The sequence below is a fragment of the Fistularia commersonii genome, chromosome 15, assembly GCF_037954325.1.
Source record: "Fistularia commersonii isolate RoL2024-O1a breed Wild chromosome 15, RoL_Fcom_v1.0, whole genome shotgun sequence".
NCBI lineage: Eukaryota > Metazoa > Chordata > Actinopteri > Syngnathiformes > Fistulariidae > Fistularia > Fistularia commersonii.
Window position 1 is genome coordinate 1,726,094 of NC_141298.1, and position 20,203 is coordinate 1,746,296.

The 20,203-nt window shown below is 36.8% G+C and overlaps 1 protein-coding gene across 6 annotated transcripts in view; it reads right to left on the reverse strand.

Moving 5' to 3' along the window:
• Positions 1-14,849, reverse strand: part of LOC147226213 (uncharacterized) — an 83,411-nt gene extending 68,562 nt beyond the window's left edge. For all 6 annotated transcript variants that reach the window (XM_086160608.1, XM_086160607.1, XM_086160606.1 and 3 more), the window contains exon 1: positions 14,756-14,849. The gene's annotated coding sequence lies outside the window, so the exon portion shown is untranslated. The remainder of the gene's footprint in view (positions 1-14,755) is intronic.
• Positions 14,850-20,203: the final 5,354 nt, after the last annotated feature.

Below are 20,203 nucleotides of genomic sequence, written 5' to 3' on the forward strand. Positions count from 1 at the left end.
GGCTTTTATAGCCTTCTTCTTTGAATCCCAAATGCACATCAGCCAGGCAAGATTATCATCATGAATATAAACAAAAATTATGAAGATCTGAGCCGGTTAATCTGCATTGACATTATGAATAGACCAGATTAAAACTAGTGAAATTAAGTTGCTAACGGAATTTTTTAACTAAATGAAGCAAGTTACCGCAGTATAATCCATATAAGGAAAGGCAAACAATAAATATTGAATAATATCAACATTATAACCCCCCCCCTCCCCACACACACACACACACTTCCAATGTATATTGGGACATCAAATGCCTAAATGTAATAGGACGTATGAGGTTGACTTGTTCTTGATACCATCAACATATCATACTAATACTGTGCCTGTACTTCCAGTTTCAATGATTTTTTAGTACAATGTTGTTTTTTTTCTGAGCAGCATTGAATTTTGACATCGACCTGATTTGTTATCGAACGGAAAGTGCACCAATTGTACAGTAGCAAGGTGATTCAGTACTTGGAGTAATTCAAGCAATTATGTTATCTACTATGGCATTTCTTAACTGCTAAAATATGGGAAGTTATGTATGACTATTATAAAATATGACAATACTACTACTGAAAAACTAGATAATAGTTCTTATTAACTTCATGACAAAAGATAAAGAATCTCAGCCTTCTTCTTCTTTCGGCTTTACAGGGGTCGCCCCAGCGAATCAACTTTCTCCATCTAACCCTATTCTCTGTATCCTCCTGTCTCACACAACCTACCTTCATATCCTATCTCACTATGTCCATAAATCTTCTCTTTGGTATTCCTCGAGACCTCCTTCCTGGTAGCTCCAATTCCAGCATCTGTCTCCCCATTCACTATCCCTCCTTTGTACATGACCAAACCATCTCAGTCTGGCTTCTCTGACCTTCTCTCCAAAACATCTAAAATGTGCTGTTCCTCTGATAGACTCATTCCTGATCCTATCCCCCTATCCATCCTGGTCATTCCCAAAGCGAACCACAACATCTTCATCTCTGCAACCTCTAACTCTGCCTCCCGCCTTTTGGTCATTGTGACTGTTTCTAGGAGATAAAGAATCTCAGTGAATATTGATTTATTTATGATTTATTTTATTTATTCTGTTTTAAGTGGCAAATCAGATGGAAAAAACAACACAACAACAGTACTTGTTGGCTAACGTAGCCACAACACTAACATAATATAGGTCTGTATGTCACTGGATGCATAATTTGCAGCTCAGATGAAAACTTCAAGGAGCTTAACAGCGTCCAAGTCAACACGTAACACCTGAGGGAGTGAAGAGAGAGACTTGAACCAGCAGGTTTGACAGGTTGAGTGGTGGCAAGAAGAATGGGATAAATAAGAGAAAAAGAAAATAAAAAAAAGGGACTTGTGTCTTAATGCTACAAACAAGTGTCTGAAAAGTGAAATAGGTAGCAGAGGTTTTGAAAGGATTCACAGGTAGTGTCCATGAAACAGAGATCAGACAGTGTGCACACATATTAAGAGTTTGGCTTGCTGTATATTGGCAGCAGTGAAGAGTCTCCAGCACCAGGGTGTGTCGCAAGAAGGCCTTCGCCTCATGCCTCCACCACAAAGCCATGCTGGTCAGAAACACAGTCTCAGTTTCCATATTTAACTCCACATTATCTGGGTATGTGTGTGTGTGTGCGTGTGTGTGTGTGTGAGTGTGTTTGTATACAGTATGTCAGTCATGCCAGCTGCAGCCGTGGGGTGATCTGAGCCACACCATCCACCAACAGATTTGATTTAGCACACGGTGACACTGATCAACAAGCATTTGAGTCGGTGGTTGTCTACATCTTCTACTTCTACAGCTGGTACCCACATGACCACAGAAGTAGAAGCTGCTCATTAGCCTGGGTCAGACAGTGGAAAGGATTTGGATCTTTCATAAACTGGACGTTTTTTTCCCTAGTCAGAGTCGGGCTTCTCATTTCCATCTCCTGCCCAGAGCTTTGGTGTGGCCACTCGGAAACAATCTGGACTCAACAGAGGAAGGAAATCCACAGAAAAGCCAGCTTTTATTGTGTTGTGTGCGAACACAATTTTGAGTTGAGAGAGAGAGAGAGAGAGAATATGACTGTATTTGTATGTGTGGAAGTGCGTCTCTCATGGGTTAGTGGGTGCGTCACATCTGCTTGCCAAAAGCAGAGGTTAAGAATACGCCTCTTTTAATCCCAACACAACTGCATGCACACATACACGCAAGCACATATATAGAAAAATAAAAACGTTGTTTACATTATTTATATATGCACATACATAAGTAAATACATCAAATTTGAGAAGTTCCTCTGGCCAGTCTAGTCACAATGCACCATTGCTTTTTTGCTGTGAGCAACTGAGCTTGAATAAATGTTTAATTATCATACAGCATTTCTATTCATTTGGTTTCATGTACTTGTTTGCATTTACTCCAAAATGCAGCAACCTGCACAGCAATCCTCCCAAGATGAAAGTGACTGAATGGTTTTGGTAAGTTCCTGAAGAAGGACTGAAAATAATAATTATCTTCCTGTATGGCTCATAAGTGCTCCTGTTTCATGCAATTTCGCACTTTTATCTCATAATATCTAAAAAAAAAAAAAAAAAAAAAAAATGTGACAATGTGATTTAAAGAAGCAGACTGATCAAACTTATGATATCAAAAATGTTATGGAGCCATTCCTTGTACAACAAAGTATTTAGAATGTTGATATGGCACACAAAAATAATTGGATAATTATCACATGTTATAAAAATCTGTTTACACATATTATTGTTTGAGAGAAGAAATACATAGGGAAGCTGTTTCAGATGTATTAATAGTAGAAACAGAACAATCTGAAGAGTTTAGGTAGAAAAGAAAAGGCAGAAAGAAAAGAATATCAAGGGATATGTTTAATACTTTGTTTTAAAAGGAAAAGTTTGAAATGAGGCTTAACTATTTTCAGTTTCCATTAGGGCTCACTGCCATCACTTTATACTAGTGACTTGTTATCAACTGATATTGGCATTGACTTTAACCAGATTAAACTGTAGTTATCGAGTATGGGTTTTTTACTCTTTCACAAAAATTTTAATGTTCTTAGACGTAAGGCTTTGATTATGCCTAACACCCTTCTATATTAAACTGACTGGTAGAGCGAGTGCTCTTGGTGTGTGTATGTCATAATCATGACATTGCCTCATCTCATTACACTCCAAATGTTTGTCTTGTGAAAATATCTTTAGGACAATGAAAAAAAAAGGGGTTCTTTTATTTGCTTTTGTTTCAATGGTAACGGACACTGCTTATAGCGTTTGCACACCACACATTTCAGTGTTCTTTGCGGGTTGTAAGGCCAGTGAGTCATATTTTTAGTCATCTTTGAATTTAAACAACTGTCGACAAAACATGTGACAAAGACTTTTAGTCATTAGCTGTGAATAATGCAATTTTACATGTTCACTTTAGGAAAGGTTTGTTTATTGATTTTTATTACAACTGACTTTAATTACTACACCTACATGCTTTGACAGCAACACACACTAGTGATGTAGGTCAAATTTGCCATTTCTTTTTATTATTTTGATTGTCTGTTTGGACACTACACAAACCTGTATTGTCTTACACATAGTGTGTGAAACAGCTATGTTATCAGCCAAAATCAGGATATGTACCCAAATCAAAGACAGAAAAGAAAAAAGACAAAAAAAAAAAAAAAAAATCAAATTAACCATTACTTGTACAGACTGCAGGTAGGTTTATCCCATTTGCAGAGTGACCAGAGTATAAGAGGGTTAATTATAGGATTACTACAAACGGTACAGGTCTTTCTTCCACATATCTTCACAATGACCATAACAAAGCTACAGTCTGTTCCTTATAGCCAAGAGGGCAAACCTGGTGTGGTTGACATCCACACCCACATTCCAGCAACAGGTTTGAAATCGGATATGTGTCAGCTGCTGAGATACCTATACACTTCAGACTGTGCCGCTGAGCAAGGCACTGTAGCCCCAACTGCTCCCGGTTACTATAATTATCTCAGATAAATTACAAGACAAATGCCTCTATGCTGCTGTAACATAACTAAAAAATCCTACAAGTGAGGTCATTCCCCTGATGGGCTGCCCAGTCATCATTGTGCCCAGAATGTTTATGTGCAGCTCGGAGGCTCTTACAAATGAGTCGCTTTGGGAGCTCTAGGCTTTAAACAAAACTAGAAAAAAAAACAACAATTGCTGCTTTGAAAGTTGGAGCAGTGCATGTAGGACTGGTCACTGTTCAAGGCCAAAGTGACTGCTGGGATGTTTGGTTTCTTTGTTATCCTACTCTTTGGATCTGTGATTATGTATGAGGCAGTAACCTGGTGTGTGCTTTCTCACAGATGATGCTCTCTGTCCATTGTCCATCCCTTTCTTCATGGACAAGTCAACAACATGCACACCTCATGTTCTATGATTTTTCGCTGGGCTACCTGTTGGCGGTTTGCACATCTGACTGTTTTTAAACACCACTTCATGGACAGCTGGGGCCACTTTGGAGACACACACTCATACCACTCACTTTTGACTCAGATCTTGGCTCGTATTACAAAGCACAAAATCGACTGAGGGACAGCTCGTATCTCAGAAATTAAAACTAGTACATTGGGGCACTTGTAAGTCAAGGTTCCACTGTGTCAAGCTTTTGTCGAAACATGGAAAAGAAAAGGAGATGCGTCTGCAAACTTTAGATGGCTTTAGGTACTTGAATTTCAACACAAAAAGGATATCACATACGGTGTAGTCTGGCAGATAGCATATCCATTGGCAAGTTCATCAGGAACGCTCACAGTATTGCAGGTGCTGGCTTATCACACATTGGCTTTTTACCCCCCTTGGAGAATTTGGAAATAAACAAAAAAAATATATATTCAAAGCAACTAATAATCCTATCCTAGCCATTTATCATATTGTATAATACATTTTAAAGAGCAGCTTACATGTGAACCTCACTTCTGATGTCATTTTCCATTAAGGATGGAAACTTCCTCTGAACTGCCACCTGACAAAATATAGCTGAGTGGTTTTAACATCTAGTCTTGATAAAGAGAATTCTAAAAACAAATAATTAAATGATGATGTTTTGAAATTGTTAAAACAGTAGTTATACCTACAACATACACTTATATATATATATATATATATATAAAAGATATGACTAATAATCACCATCATAATATTTACAAACAGCTACCAAATCTGGAATTATGCAAGCTGTGTGTCCAGCTTCTGGTTATCATCAAGATGCTTTTCATTCTGGTTGACTGTGGTTTTACTGCACTGCATGGACTGTCCATATGAACAAGCAGTGTTGAGTATGTACATGTATATTCACATTTTCAATGACCAATTTAATTGGAATATGATTCATAGTCTTCTCTTCAAAAGGTTTAGGATTTACAATGCTTAAGGTTTATAGTATAAACAATGATCAGAATCTTTGTCTAAAGGACACAGCTAAGGGCATTATGCAGGATCCTTACAAGGCTACTAGTCCAAAAAGGCATGTGCATGTGGACCCATTTCCCCTTTTTGCCTGCGGCTTGCTTCTGTTTCACAAAAAAGAGCTGACAACAACAATTTTACCTTCTCTCACTGTCCATTACGCTCATCAAGAGTAAGACTATAGGTTCAGGCTCACAACATGTTTTCCACAATCATACCTGACTTCTGGAATGGTCTTGTTTGTCAAGTTAGATACTGTTGCCATCATCATTATCACACTTTGTTGGTATCAATTATTCTGTAAATTGTGTTTTTCAGCATAATTTCGATAGTTTAATTTTTGTTCATATTTGGTAACAAATTCATCAACGCATACTTACTGTGAACCCTTTGGAAGAACATAATAATATATGTCTTATTACGACATTGATACCGTAACCTCAATGTATTATGTGTAATCTCCCTGACAATTGTTTTTGTCCTTTTTACCAGATGATTGGGAAAGAAGTAGTAATGTTTGAGTGTAAACGAACAGTGAAAACACCCTCTATTGGTACTTTCAAATAAGCAGAGTAGATCCTTCACTTATGTGTATGTTAAAGAGAGATAGAGAGAGAAAGAGAGAAGGAAAGGAGACAGAACACTAAAAGTATGCAGTTGGGGGAAGGGGGTGTTTAAGTGTCATCTGATTTATTCCATACTTTTCCACACACTGTAAATTACAACTCCACAAGTGCAAAATGGTGCTGCTCCATTGCACACTTTGTGACAATTGCATTTACACTAAAAAAGTAATTGTTTACAAGACAAAAAAAGTGAAATAGTTTAATTATATATTAGTCAAGCTAATGGTCTATAGTTTTAGCAATTTGTCCAGGACTACAGTTGGAAATTAGCTATGAACTATAATCTGGTACAAACACCTCTGCCTCTGTGCTTAATGTATTTGTACACAGTCCTAATAAACTTCTAAACAAATAAACAAACAAAATTAAATGACAATTCACAGAGTAGCAGTAGTATTCCTTTCAAGCCTATCAATGCTTTTACAAGCCTCACATCAGATTTTATCAGAGCAAGATGATAGCATTCTACTTTGAAACTGAATCAGAATATTAAATTATTTCTATTTTAACTTGGAACAATGCCAAGGCAAGAAAGAAGATGTTAATAACATATAATAACCATACGGCACAATTTCTGAGGCAAAGACAAACACTGATTCAAAATCAAAATTTAATCCTCATAGTAACAAATGCCCCAAAATATAGAATGACTCTCTCCTGAGGATCTTTGAAAGAAGTGAGACATTTTATACCGCCCTAAAAAAAAACAAAAAAAACACTTCAGTATTTTAATATAGAATATGGGAAATATTGAACAAATGGCAGTTATAAAACAAAAATCATTTTGACCTGGACTCATCAATTCGGTAATATAATACATACTCATGATATTCTGTATTCTGTTGTGCTCATGAGCATTTTAACCATCATTGAAAGAGAACCAGAAGCTGAGGAGTTCTGACAGACATACACAATAATTTAAACATGCACAAGTACAAAGACAACACAGTGCAGGAATCTCAGATCTTTTAGAAAGAAATGTTTCAGTGACATATCGGCATTCCAATTTGAAGTAAACAACTACTGATAACTCAAGGTTTATCTCACTGGACTGTAAATGATTAATGTAATTGCATCCATGTGAGATGAATGTATCAAAGTGCTAGGACGTGCCTGATGTTTTCGTTTTGGACGAGTTCCTTTTAAGTCTTGTTCACAACTTATAAATCATCATAAATGTATAACCAGAAGCAAACCAAATATTTAATATACATATAGTGAAAGTCAAAAGATCAAAAGTTAGCTCACGCACAAAACAAGTTGGGCATTTTTGAGAAGACACACTTTCAGGTTCCTTTGAATAGTTTGGTTTCACTGAAATAGGAACACAGCAACTCTGAGGTTGTGAAAGACATTCATTTATATAATTCCAACACTGTCCACCACACTTTAAGAAACTCACATTCACAATAATGCACCAGTACCAATATCCAATAAACAATTGAAACACAACATTAGGCTGCTACTAAATACTGTCTCAATAATTTATTTTATTTAGCACATTGAACGTTGAGCTCTATTCATTGCCAAGATATTTAAAAGCTGTCAAGCAAGAGCTATTCAACCCATTTGATGAGGCGGCAGATTTTTACTTCCTTTTTTTAATATAATAGACAATAAGTAATTTTAAGTATTGAGAACAAACTTTTTCTTTGCAAGTATACAGACGATATTGAATTCATTTTCAGGTAGCAGGTCAGAAACAAAATAAATACACACTGGCAGCTCTGGAGGTTCTGTGCAACCCAACTATCATAACTAAGATGCATTTTTCAGTCTTAATTCCTTTCATTTTTCCTCTTCATCCCTGTTACATTGAGGTTTAACAATGAAATGAGCACTCATTCTCAATTGCAATTTTCATAATTAGTCTTTAATACTTCATTGAGAATGAAACACTTCTTTCATCTCATTTTGAAATGGTTCTATCAGTACAACTTTCTTATATTAAATAATCTCCAGACAAAAAATATAGAAATTTTATAAATTTTCTATTTTATAAATTTTCTATAAAATGTCTATTTTATAGAAAATACGAAAGGTAATTGCCTCAAATTTTTTAATTCTATGACTTTTTTCTACATTACTAAACTTATTTGGGACTCTTTTCTGTTCAAAGAATTACTAAACATGTCAGCAGCTACTTCTTCTGGCCAAATGCAGTAAAGTGGACATTTACCTGTTGTACCCAGATTTGGTCAAAAGTTAATGATGAACTCCAGCATGAACTCATTAAACGTGGTAAATATTCATGATGTGCTAATGTTTGTTTGTGTGACTTTCCATCAGAGACAGAGAGGTAGCCCTCTTGTTTTAATAGAATTACACTAGTTCCCAAGACATATCTATAATGGAGCATTTGCTGCTGCCCATTAAATGCCTATTAGCAAGCAGACAGGTAGAAAAGTCCACAACTTCACTCTCTCTTCCATCCTCTTGCAGAACAACACAGAGAGGTTGAATGAATACATAGCATGCCCACAGTGGTTTTTCCTACACACACAACCAAACACACTCAGTATTTCTTTGGGAACTATGCCCTATTGTTGCAGAACCAGGCTTAACGCATCGCACTGGAATGCATAGCAGCACAAACATGCACACAGAGGTCAAACTGTAATTCCAAAACAAACAGGTAGTGGACATACACTCATCCAGGACTAGACAATATTACAGGCAGTGTGATTTGTGCATGCGTTTATACATTTCAGTTTGGCCTGCTTAAATCATACAGCATGTTTTGAGTTATCAAACATTTGACTAGACCCTTTTGCTATATATGGAAGTATCTGGTTCATCAGTTTATGATTCATGATCCACCCCCACTGCTTGTGTATTTTTTCATTCAACTTCAATAATTACACACTAACCTTTTGAGCTAAAACATGAAGAAAGTTACAACTTTTGACAAGTAAAGCACAAATACAAAACAATTTGAATTATGGCAAATTTGAAACATTTCTGTCTTTAGAACCCTGTTGAAAATGCAGAGCCTCACATTCAGAGATCTTTCCTTCATCAGAATATATTTCTTTCAGGTTATTAAATAAATTTTAAGACTTTGTTGACATATTTAATGCAAAATAGTAAATCAATTATTAGCAGGTCCAAGAAATACTTTTAAAAGATGTTTACACAGTCTAGACAATTAGATATGCTGGCCTCTGCGAACAGGCACTGCTCAATGGGAAATTATCAACCAGCGACTTTGCTTAGGCTTTTAAAACATTTCAACAATCTCAAAAGTCAGTACACCTCCAATTTGAGCAAGGTTCTGTGACTACAAGAGCAATGCAGATAGAAGGGTAAAATTGTTGGGGATTCCATCATATTGCAAGACTATAAAATGAATAATTCTGAATGTATTTTTCAATTTGTCTGCCATTTCTTGCCTGGACCCAACCTCTTAAACACCCATCCATTCACCTAGCCAGACATTTGAAGACCAGCCAACTCCTGACCCTGCTTTAAGTCCCAATGGGTTTGATTGACAGCTGTAAATCCTGGCAGCTGATTCACTGGTCCAGCTGCTGCTGTTGTAGGGGCAGATTACAGGGAACTGACTCACTCTGAACCATTGCACCCTTTCTATCTCTCTCCATCTTTTCATTTATCCATTCAATCTGCCACTGTCACGCAATCCCGGGCTTCATTTCATTTGCCTCAACATACACATATTGTGCATTCTAAATATATATTCTATATTTTCTAAATGTTTCTAAACCTACAAACACATGCATACAGAAAAATGTTTTTGGCTAGCTGGCTGTGAAAAACACACATCTATAAGACTTGTCTCAATTAAATATCAATAGTTATGTATGTCATGTTGGTAGAGGAGACGTCACTTCCTTTTTTGTAAAAAAAAAAAAAAAAAGGCTTTATTATTCTTTATAATACTTATGCAAACAAGGATGACAAAAATGTGACATTGATACCTTGTTGACACTGAGCAAACAAAAACTGTGAAGTATGGTAACATTATAATGTGATATACAGCAAGCAAAAAAATCTCAAGGCTACCTTCCAAAGTGGCCTCAGGGGTCCTACACATACAGTAGATTGTTCATGAAGTAAAAAAAAGGTGCTCAAACTGCCCCCTTTTAGACAAATAAAAAACAGTGAGTAAGAATGCTAACACAAAATTGACTCTAAGATTAAAGTTATTGTTTGGAAATCACTCAAACCCACATTTGGTCAAAGCTGTTATATTTACTTTGCATCTACTTTATACCAGAATTACATCTCCATTTTTTAACATTTAACAGTTTTGCTTGACACTGTCTTTCAAAATGACTGAACTCACAGCTCAGGGAATTTTTCATATTTATGTGAACATTGGAACAGACTTAGCTGTTTTCAACTATGAACAATAACAGATGATCTTGAAAAAAAGGGGGGGATCCCTAGCCCATTGATGTAAGAAGAGGAAAGGTGATGTTTATTTTATGAATGGGACAGTTTAACTGACAAAAAGGCATTTAATTTAAATTTAAATAAATTTAACATTAGTTGTGTGCACAAACATAAAGCATGTCACACTATTGTCACACTATATAGTACATTGTGTGACAAATGTTGACAGGTTTTGTCGACTTAGTTGGACAATAATCGATCCATTCTTCCCCAATCAAAGGCAAAGTGTTGCACATAGTACCTAACCCTCTGTCTCACAATGACTGTACATTGGGTATTTACTACATCTGCATGCATGCTCATATAAGGATGGATTAAAAGGCAAAGATGAAAACTTTCAACTAAAGATGAGGAGCATGTGCAGCATTCTGTGGCCTCTGACTACAACAGCAGCAAACATCGCTGCCTGCTGTGCTTGCTTGTAAGCATCAGAAGGGCAATTAAGTTGTTTGGTTCAATTTCTTCCTTTTTCATTTCTTGATGTTTACATTGTTGTTCCTGTAGAGTTTATTTTGCAGTTAGAAAATGTAAGCTTTGTAAAGCTTCATAAATGGTTAAAGTAAGAGCACTAAAGTCATGCTAGCATTCGAAAGGGTGTAGCACATGCTGCCTGTGTCACTCGATGTAACAGCCACACTGGCAGAGAGTCAAAAGCTGTGTCATTCATACATGCATATACACACACACACACACACACACACACACACACACACACACACACACACCACACACACACACACACACACACACACACACACACACACACACACACACACACACACACACACACACACACACACACACACACACACACACACACACACAGTTGAAAAGTTCATTGTTAAATTCATTACGGTAAATCAAAATGTGCTCCTTGAATTGAAATCAAATCATGGGTGCCAGACATTCAAAGTCAGGTCCCACACTATGGTTGTTATGCAATTCACACAATACCAGTGATGGAACTTTTAATAGATAACATTAGAACCCATGTTCAGAGCGGTTCGGGCACACACTGATGAATTGATTTCTGACATAGGTTAGCATCTGTTTTAATTATTACTCTTACTTTAAAGCCTTTTCAAGCCACACATACAGTTCTAATTATTACTTCCAATTGTATGTGTAATGCGGTAAACTTGTATGTTTAAATTAGGCACATGACAGAAAAGGTTAGGGATGAGTTAGACACTGTTTTCTTATGAAGTCATGTTGTTGTTCTAATAGCAAGTGCTAAAATGTGTTGGTGGTATTTTTCCTTTTTCCCCATTTACTAGCTTAGTTTTAAACAAATATTAAGCAATGATCTAGCACTGGAGAGTATTTTTAAGTATTTCTGATTTTAAAATTAAACCATGCCTAGGTACTATGTAACAATCATTTGACCCTACATTAGCCACCAGTGGTGTGATGAGGCCTGTTTTTTAGCATTGCTTAACAATTTATGAGTGCAGATGACTTATTAACTTATTATTAATTTGATTTTTAGATCAAGAGCAAAATCTGTAACAACATCTATATTACAACCATTGGCCACACTTACCCTTTGGTGGCTTATTTCAAATATTTTTTAGCATTGTTTAAACATGTTTTTAGTATTATCTAACTATTGTTGTTCTCATATTTTCAGAGCATAAGCCTATGAACTGCTGGTTAGCACCATTTGGTTGATCATGATTATCATATATTAGCCTCATTCAGCCCTTTATAGTCAGTCTGGCTTAAGTTTCTGTTTTTTTTTTATTTAAAAGCATCTGTTAACCACCCATATGGATACAAGCATGACTGTTGTACTGTGTGCAAAGTTATCCACTGCACTGTCTCTGTTTGTAAAGTAAACCTGAAAGCTATCAGATATGCCATTATGATCCATTATGCCAATGAGATTAATCTGGTCTGGAAGTATTGATCGGCACATCCCTCATCCCTCCACTCTTTTATATTTAACATCTTATTCAAGTATCCTACTTTAAACTTTCACATTTTAAAATGTTCAAGTTTTCCAAATTTTTGAAAACTAGTCACTATGCATTAAATTAGTGTTGGTTCTAATTCCTGTTAACTTGCATTTATACCCCAACATATCAGTATCAGACTTAAAACCCTATGTTCTAAGAGTCAAGAAAAAATTGTAAAAAATTTTACTGTACAAAAGTGAAAAAAGGGTGAGAACAAAATACATGAATAATATCAAAAAGACAACATGGAAAAAAGTAGATCTCTTATTTCTGCTAATTTGACACCATACCAATAGGAAGTAACTTCATCACTTCATTCTAATCAAGCTTTTGAAAGGTCTTATCCTGATACGCTATGCAGTTTTCTCCTATTTCAGTCGGTGCATGTCTACAAAGGGATAAGAACCACTCAACATGAATCCCTGACATCAAAGAATGTATTTTACCACTCCCTTATTTGCGATCAGTGAGGAACTAATCTTTAGAGCCCATGATATACACTGTGGCTATTCATTTTCAAAAATACTCACCTGCCAAGAAAACAACCCTTCTGATCTCTTAGATAACTGTTGAACCCTCAGGCCTAATACCTGGTCACTTTGGCGGGCTGACAAATAAACACAACATTCTAGGTGTGTGATTGGATCAACTCCATAATGAATTCAGGGCCTTAGATCAGTCCCACCTCTTACTTCTCGCTCAGTAATCTGGCTGCGGAGGATTGGCGAATAATCTAGATGGAGGGAGGGGGGAATCCTCTCACTTTCCTCCTCTATTTTTATATCAACCAAGCCTTTTTACAGGAGCCATTTTGACATGTCATTGCAAGGGAAACATAGGTATCACAAACATTAATTTTGGTCAGATGACATTGTACTGGCTTGCTCAGTAGATAGTTGTGACTCATGCCATGGAACACTGACCATGTTATTTAATCAATTACAGCGTTTTATCTGCTGTGTCATGAACAGTAGCGCTCTGGATATGGCCACTTATCAATATCTAAATGTACAGCAATGTTCCCAGTGAGGCTGAGAAAACCTAGATCCGATGCTGGTGTCGGAGTGCTTATGTGTGTGACAGCAAGTTGATGACCCCCGGGGATTATCTGCACCTTGAGACAGAAACAGTAGCTATGGCATCCCAACAAGCTGATGCACAAACACAGCTCAGTACAACACGAACACTGGCAAGCTGTGCGGGTCACTTCAAACATTTCACAACAGACACAAGGTGTTGCAAAGATGATGCAAAATATCACTGCTCTCCACAGGTGACATTAAAAGTTGACGAAGAGTTAGGGACTGTAATCCTGCTGAAGATAATGCACAAGGAGGAAGTCTATTTCCATGCGTCATCTAACTGAGTTTTTAGAATGTGCTATGCGAGCCGTTCCTCACACCCATTGTGAGTTAACGTAGCACATTATATTTTACATTTACTACTTGTATTTGTGTATGACGGGTTTCATGATACCCTAGTGTATATTCCTGTACATTTTAATAATTCACTAGTGAAACAACACTGGTATGATTTGAACTTACTTGAGCAAACTCACTTGATATTCATATTTGTTTATTTTGTTTTGAACTCAAATATAATTATTAGACATTGTTTGCAAGGCTGGTACGTGTGCATTGGCATTGTAAAAAAATTAAAATAATGACGAAACAAAAGTGAAAAAACGACAATACGAATGGCACTATTGCCATTTAATATGATACGACTTGGATAGCGTGAAAACCCCAACAACATAGAAACTCTGCTATTTGAAAATGAATGGACAAATCACAACAGAGCTAGCTTGTGTAACTTTGCTTGCGCCTCCGCTCTGAGTGCTGTGACGGTGCACTGTGCACACACCCGAACAGCCACATTAGCGGACGGATTTACGTTACTATCTTTGATCCACGAGCCGTCCAGTTGTATGGGCAGCGAAAGTGAAACTTTGACAGTGATTGCTGGCGATGACTCGTTCACAAAATGAAATTGCAAATCGTTTGCCGAAAGGGAGTAAAGCGGTATTTTTACTGCGCACTACTGCAACTCCCAAAGTAATGATTTTCCGAGGAGCACCTGAAGGCCACACTATCCTCCGCTTGCACACCGTGGCTGTGCTTCGGGCTGTGAGATCACTCATCCGAAATCACCGTCCCCTCACAGAGGGGAGACTCCGCCTGGACGCCCAAGCAGCCGGACGCCAACGTCGAGTACCCCGCGTCTCTACACACCACATATCAAACACGACTGGCATATTTCAGCGTGACTCACCGTTAGTTGTGAGCTTTGTGGACACTTTTCCTGGAGTCTCCTAGCGTCGCTGTCACCGACACGGTACGCCCACCCAAGAACGCAATGCGCTGGCCGGGACAAAGATGTTCTTCCACCCTGTAAACCACAGACCAATCGCAGAGCTTCAATTCTGACAGACATCTGTGTCGCCCAATGAAATTGCCCCGACGTTTTAAATGACGAGATTATTGACAAATCACGGTTTCCAAACGCCAAACAGGCCCTTTGTCGTCAACATAGACACTTTTGACGGACACTTCCTGGATGCAATAAAAAAGTTTGACTCCATGTACGGCCTGTGCCCGGACCAATGGCGGGGTGGGGGTCTTTGACTACGGCCAGGGCGCTGGACTGGATTTCCACTCCGCCCAGATCACTGGAATGTCACCGAGATGGTCGAAACGAGGGTAGTCTCGGAAAGTCCCCATTAGGAAAATACAATATATATCTTAGTAGCCACTTACTGGCAGGGAAAACGTAGTTTGCGGTATGCATCTTATTAAATGGAGAGGTTGCAAACTATGGCGCAGCCACCTGAACGGGAATCGTTGTAATATTTAGAAAATTGTAATTTGCAGTCTGAAAATTCTTCAGCCGAACAAATACCAGGATAGCGTGTGTCTTCAAAATAAAAGGTGGAACTAATAATGGCCAAAGCGATAGTTACATTACTGTTATAATTTTACGACTTTAAACTGTCAATGGTTTCTTTTAAAAATCAAAATGACAAAGAGAAGAAAGTCATCAAATAACGAGATATATTTCACTAAAGGAGATACACCCATTGGCTAATTTTGGGTTATAGTGACATCTTGTGACGAAAAATGACAAAATATCGGTCCCAAGTCTATTTGCTTGGGGATTTATATAGCAGGTTCAATGCACGGGCTCCCTCATAAGAAGGGCCTATGTCCTGGCAAGGCTATTAAAAAATTCGAATGAATAGAAAAAAAAATATATATATATCTACTTGATTTGAAAAATTTAAAGAGACTGATTGTTCCATAATGATGAATATCCAAATCACATGACACTATTTTTTTTTTCAAATTTCAGATTGATTTTTATTTTTATTTTATTTTATTTTATTTTATTTTATTTTATCGTGAATATGCACCATTCATGGTGCAGCATTACAGTAATACAGCCATTTTTAAATCTTTTCATGTCAACTGGACTTGAAATTCTTCATGCAGTTTACAATACTAGTCCTTGTATAGGTCTAAAGAATTACCACACACATTATGATTTGCTTTCAAATAGATTTATTGAAATATTTTTTGAAATTTTATAAAGTTCAACCATTGATAACGCTATCACACAATCAGAACCTGGAGCTACACCATTTGCTCTCAACTCTCTTTTACATTTGATATAATTTACTTATAAAGACTTTCTAGCAGGACTCCATCAGCTGATATATTATAATTCTATGGTTAAGTCAATATTCCAAGGTCTTCTACACACTGTTGAAAAACGACCAATTTTCAAAACATTTGCAGGTGTCCTTCTTGAAATATCACGCAACTCCTTTCAGATGTAATCAGACAGCCCATGCACTGAAAAATGTATTATTCAAAACTGCACTCAGATGTGATAATTATAGACATTCTTACAGTAAGTTTTGCCCCTCCAAGCTGTGTGAAAGCAGGATTTGTAATTATTCAGCTGCACTCGATTAAGCTACCCAGGTAACAATGGCATATATTCCTAGATATGCTTTATCAAGTGCCGCCAAACTCTTGTGAAACTATTCAGTCCGGGACTGAGTCCACACAGTCCACACATGCGTCACTTAGTTACAATGGTTTGCAACGATACAAATATACAATAATATTGTATCATCTAGATCACTGTTTGCAGCTATTTAATATTCCCTTTCTTCCATGACCTGGAAGTAGAATGTATATGTCAATATATATAAATATGACTCTCCCATTACCCGGAAGAATTCAGTGTTTCACTCTACACACAGTTTGCAAGCATACAGCAAAAATCACCTGCTTTGCACATCAAATCCTTCCTATTCTGTATGTTCTGCAGTGCAGCATGCAAGTAAAAATGTGCACAATATTAACTTTAGCTTCACCATCCTCAGTGTAATCATCATCAAGTGGGTAGCTTCATCCATGTCTTTTTTCAAGAAGGTGATTCTTTTCTTACGAAAGTAGAACATACTTTATTCAGTTAATATATATATATATTTGTTTATAGTATCTTGCATTTCAAAGCATGCCGGAGAAATGTTTCAGTTTCTGCATAGTGCTGGCTATACGAGTGCCAAAGTTTGATTTCTTTACAAGTTGTAGAAGTTAGTATGTACAGATAAAGAGAAACAGAGCAGATCCAGTGTTGTGTAAACTGTACCACCCCTATCCACTCCCAAAATGTTGAAAATATCTACAAATTCAGGACCCAAGCCTGTTGAAACTCATAGAAAGTTGGACAGAGCTGCAAAAAAGCTCAGCAGTATGGAAGAGCTGTAAGGAAAGTGTATTCATCTGTGTGTGTGTGTGTGTGTGTGTGTGTGTGTGTGTGTGTGTGTGTGTGTGTGTGTGTGTGTGTGTGTGTGTGTGTTCAAATGCAGAGGGGTTTAAATATCTCCTCAAACTCACCCCTGCAACATGTAACACCCATTTCCCAGGTCCCCATGGATTATTTTTTTCATTTTTTTTTTCTTTTTCTCTCTTTTTTAAAGTGCACCCTCTACTGTTATTATATGCAGTATGCATTACATAAATGTATTCTCTAGCATTTGAATATTTCACTTGGGTCTACCCAGCAAAGACAGGATCAAAAAGAAGAGTTGACAACAACCACATTCTAGATTTGAGGTCATAGTTCTGAATGTAAGTTACAGTCCAGGCCACTAGGTGACTATTATTGAACACTAACATAACACTCACTACAGTACATGAGATGGCAAGGAGAGCCCACTTCTGAAAATCTGTTGTGCACTGTAGAAATAATATTAATAATGAGCCGAATAAAGTTATAAGATAATTTGAAATGTCCATGAAAGTCCATATCCCACGGCTATTATGTGGATGTTTCTGATAATCCAATGTGATGCACAAGACAAACCGATAACCACATTGAGTATTTTTAAGCACTTGTATGATGTTCTGATATCTTCCTTGTTTGGGGGCAAATGGCAGATAAAGAGGGGAAGTTGATGGAAACACACTTGTACAACAGCATTGGCATACACACACACACACACACACACACACACACACACACACATATATATATATATATATATATATATATATATATAAACCAAGCATTTTGGGTTCATCAATAGAACAAGAATAACTTGGAACCTTTGTAACTGTCACCTTTGGACCCTCGCGATACCTGTTACCTAATGGAAACATTTATTAAAGTAATAATGCAACACTACAAAAATGCCATAACCCCCTTTTACTTATAACTGCAGTGTATGTCACAAATTATTTCAGACTTAATTTTCTATCCACCTCATTTGTGGGATAATATTGGCAAAATCCACATATTTTAGAGAAACTAGATCCAAATTTATTGACTAACTGGGACCTGGCATATTAATTCCAAAATCATAACTTAGGTAATATTTTTGTGCTTGGATTTAGAACCAAAGTGTGACGTGTGTGTAGCAGGGGGGTTTATAGGATCACCAATTATCAGCGTGAGCTGAGGGAATGAATGTTGTCATGTTTTATGCAGGGCCCCATGCTGGCTACTACTACAAGTCAGTCAGAGAAGCGACAGAGCCTCAAATGCACTCAGTGTGATTAAGATAATGACACAATCGTTAGGTCCAAAAATCGGTGGGATATGATTTGGACAGAATAATCGTGTGAATTAACCTACAGCACACACATAGCCTGAAGTCTTTATATATAATGATCTGATTTCTTTGAAATTCCTTCAGTATGAAAGCTTTACAGTGACATGTTAGGTTTCCTTATGATCTGAGAGCAGCTAGAATCACTTTTCACAGAGCAGCCCTGCCTTGAAAATGATCCCGATCACATCCACAAAGAAACAATTTCAATAACTGTAAAATACAATGATCAACTATAAATGCAAAACAGACACTGCAATTGCAGCCACATCAAGTATAAATTCCATTTTTTTACTCAAAATCCCCAAAAGAGGTCAGGGTGGATTCTTCAAGTCACTAATCATAATTTGTTTCGGCTTTTATCATCTTTGGTTGGATTTTAAAGCGTGCCTTAACAGAGCACAATCTCAGTTGTCAGTACCGTCACATGCTTCAATTACACACAATAGCTGAAAACAAAAACATGCAAAATTCTGACTGAATGTGGTTCTTAACCTTTTGGGAACTGATTAGCTAAAAGTTAGAAAATGAGAAGTATTACCTTCCAAGTATGTTGACTCATAAATATTGACTTAACATTGGTTATCTATTCACACATTTTGATGAGAAAAAGAGAATGTAAGGAGAATCATGTTGATGAATCTCTCTGTCTCTGTCTCTCTCTCTCTGTCTCTCTCTCTCTCTCTCACTTTCTCTCACAAACACACACACACACATACAGACTCACACACTCTCTCACACAAATACGCTTCACCTTCAAAGGACATATTCCTAAAATAATTTACAGACAAACTTACAACCAAATAAATTAATAAAATAGCCTCGACCACCAAGCAGCAAAATTCAATCGTTGCAATCTTGAATTAAAGGGGAAACACACCAGCATGATAAATTTAGAATACAAACAGTATTTGACATGTTTGGAGTAATGAGACAAAGAAAAATTAACCCTATGACACCAATGACACATTCCTGAGTCTTTATTAAACATCTGCACTGTTAAAAAATATAAAGTGCTAAAACAGTTAATGTAATGAAACTGCTACAAATCTCATCTGTTTAAAGGACCGTTGCACTTCAGCAGGCTTGTCTTTCCTCTGGTGTGGCTCACTTTTATGTGTTCTGCTGCTTTTAAATGCCAGAGAGAGATCATTGAGATGTTTATTCCTTTTTCCTTGAGAATTCAAGAAATATAAAGGTAACATCATGGCGGAAATCATCTGGGACATATTGTGTAACTACACATATTTGAAAAATATGTTGATTTTAATGACATGTGGTGTTATTATTAGCCACCATACTTAAACTAGGTATTATCATCTCGAAATTGTTTATGTGATAATTCTTTATTGCATTTCTTGTTTGCAAATTGTTTTGATGCAGATGTAAGTTTTGTGTAAAAAAATGGAGCTATTTCAATGCTTTGTAGGTTTCTTGAATTGGATGCATTTACAACACAAGAAATCTGACATAGCATCAGTAATATGTATATATATATGTATATGTGTGTGTGTGTGTGTGTGTGTATATGTATATATGTATATATATATATATATACATGTGTGTGTGTGTATATATATATATATATATATATATAT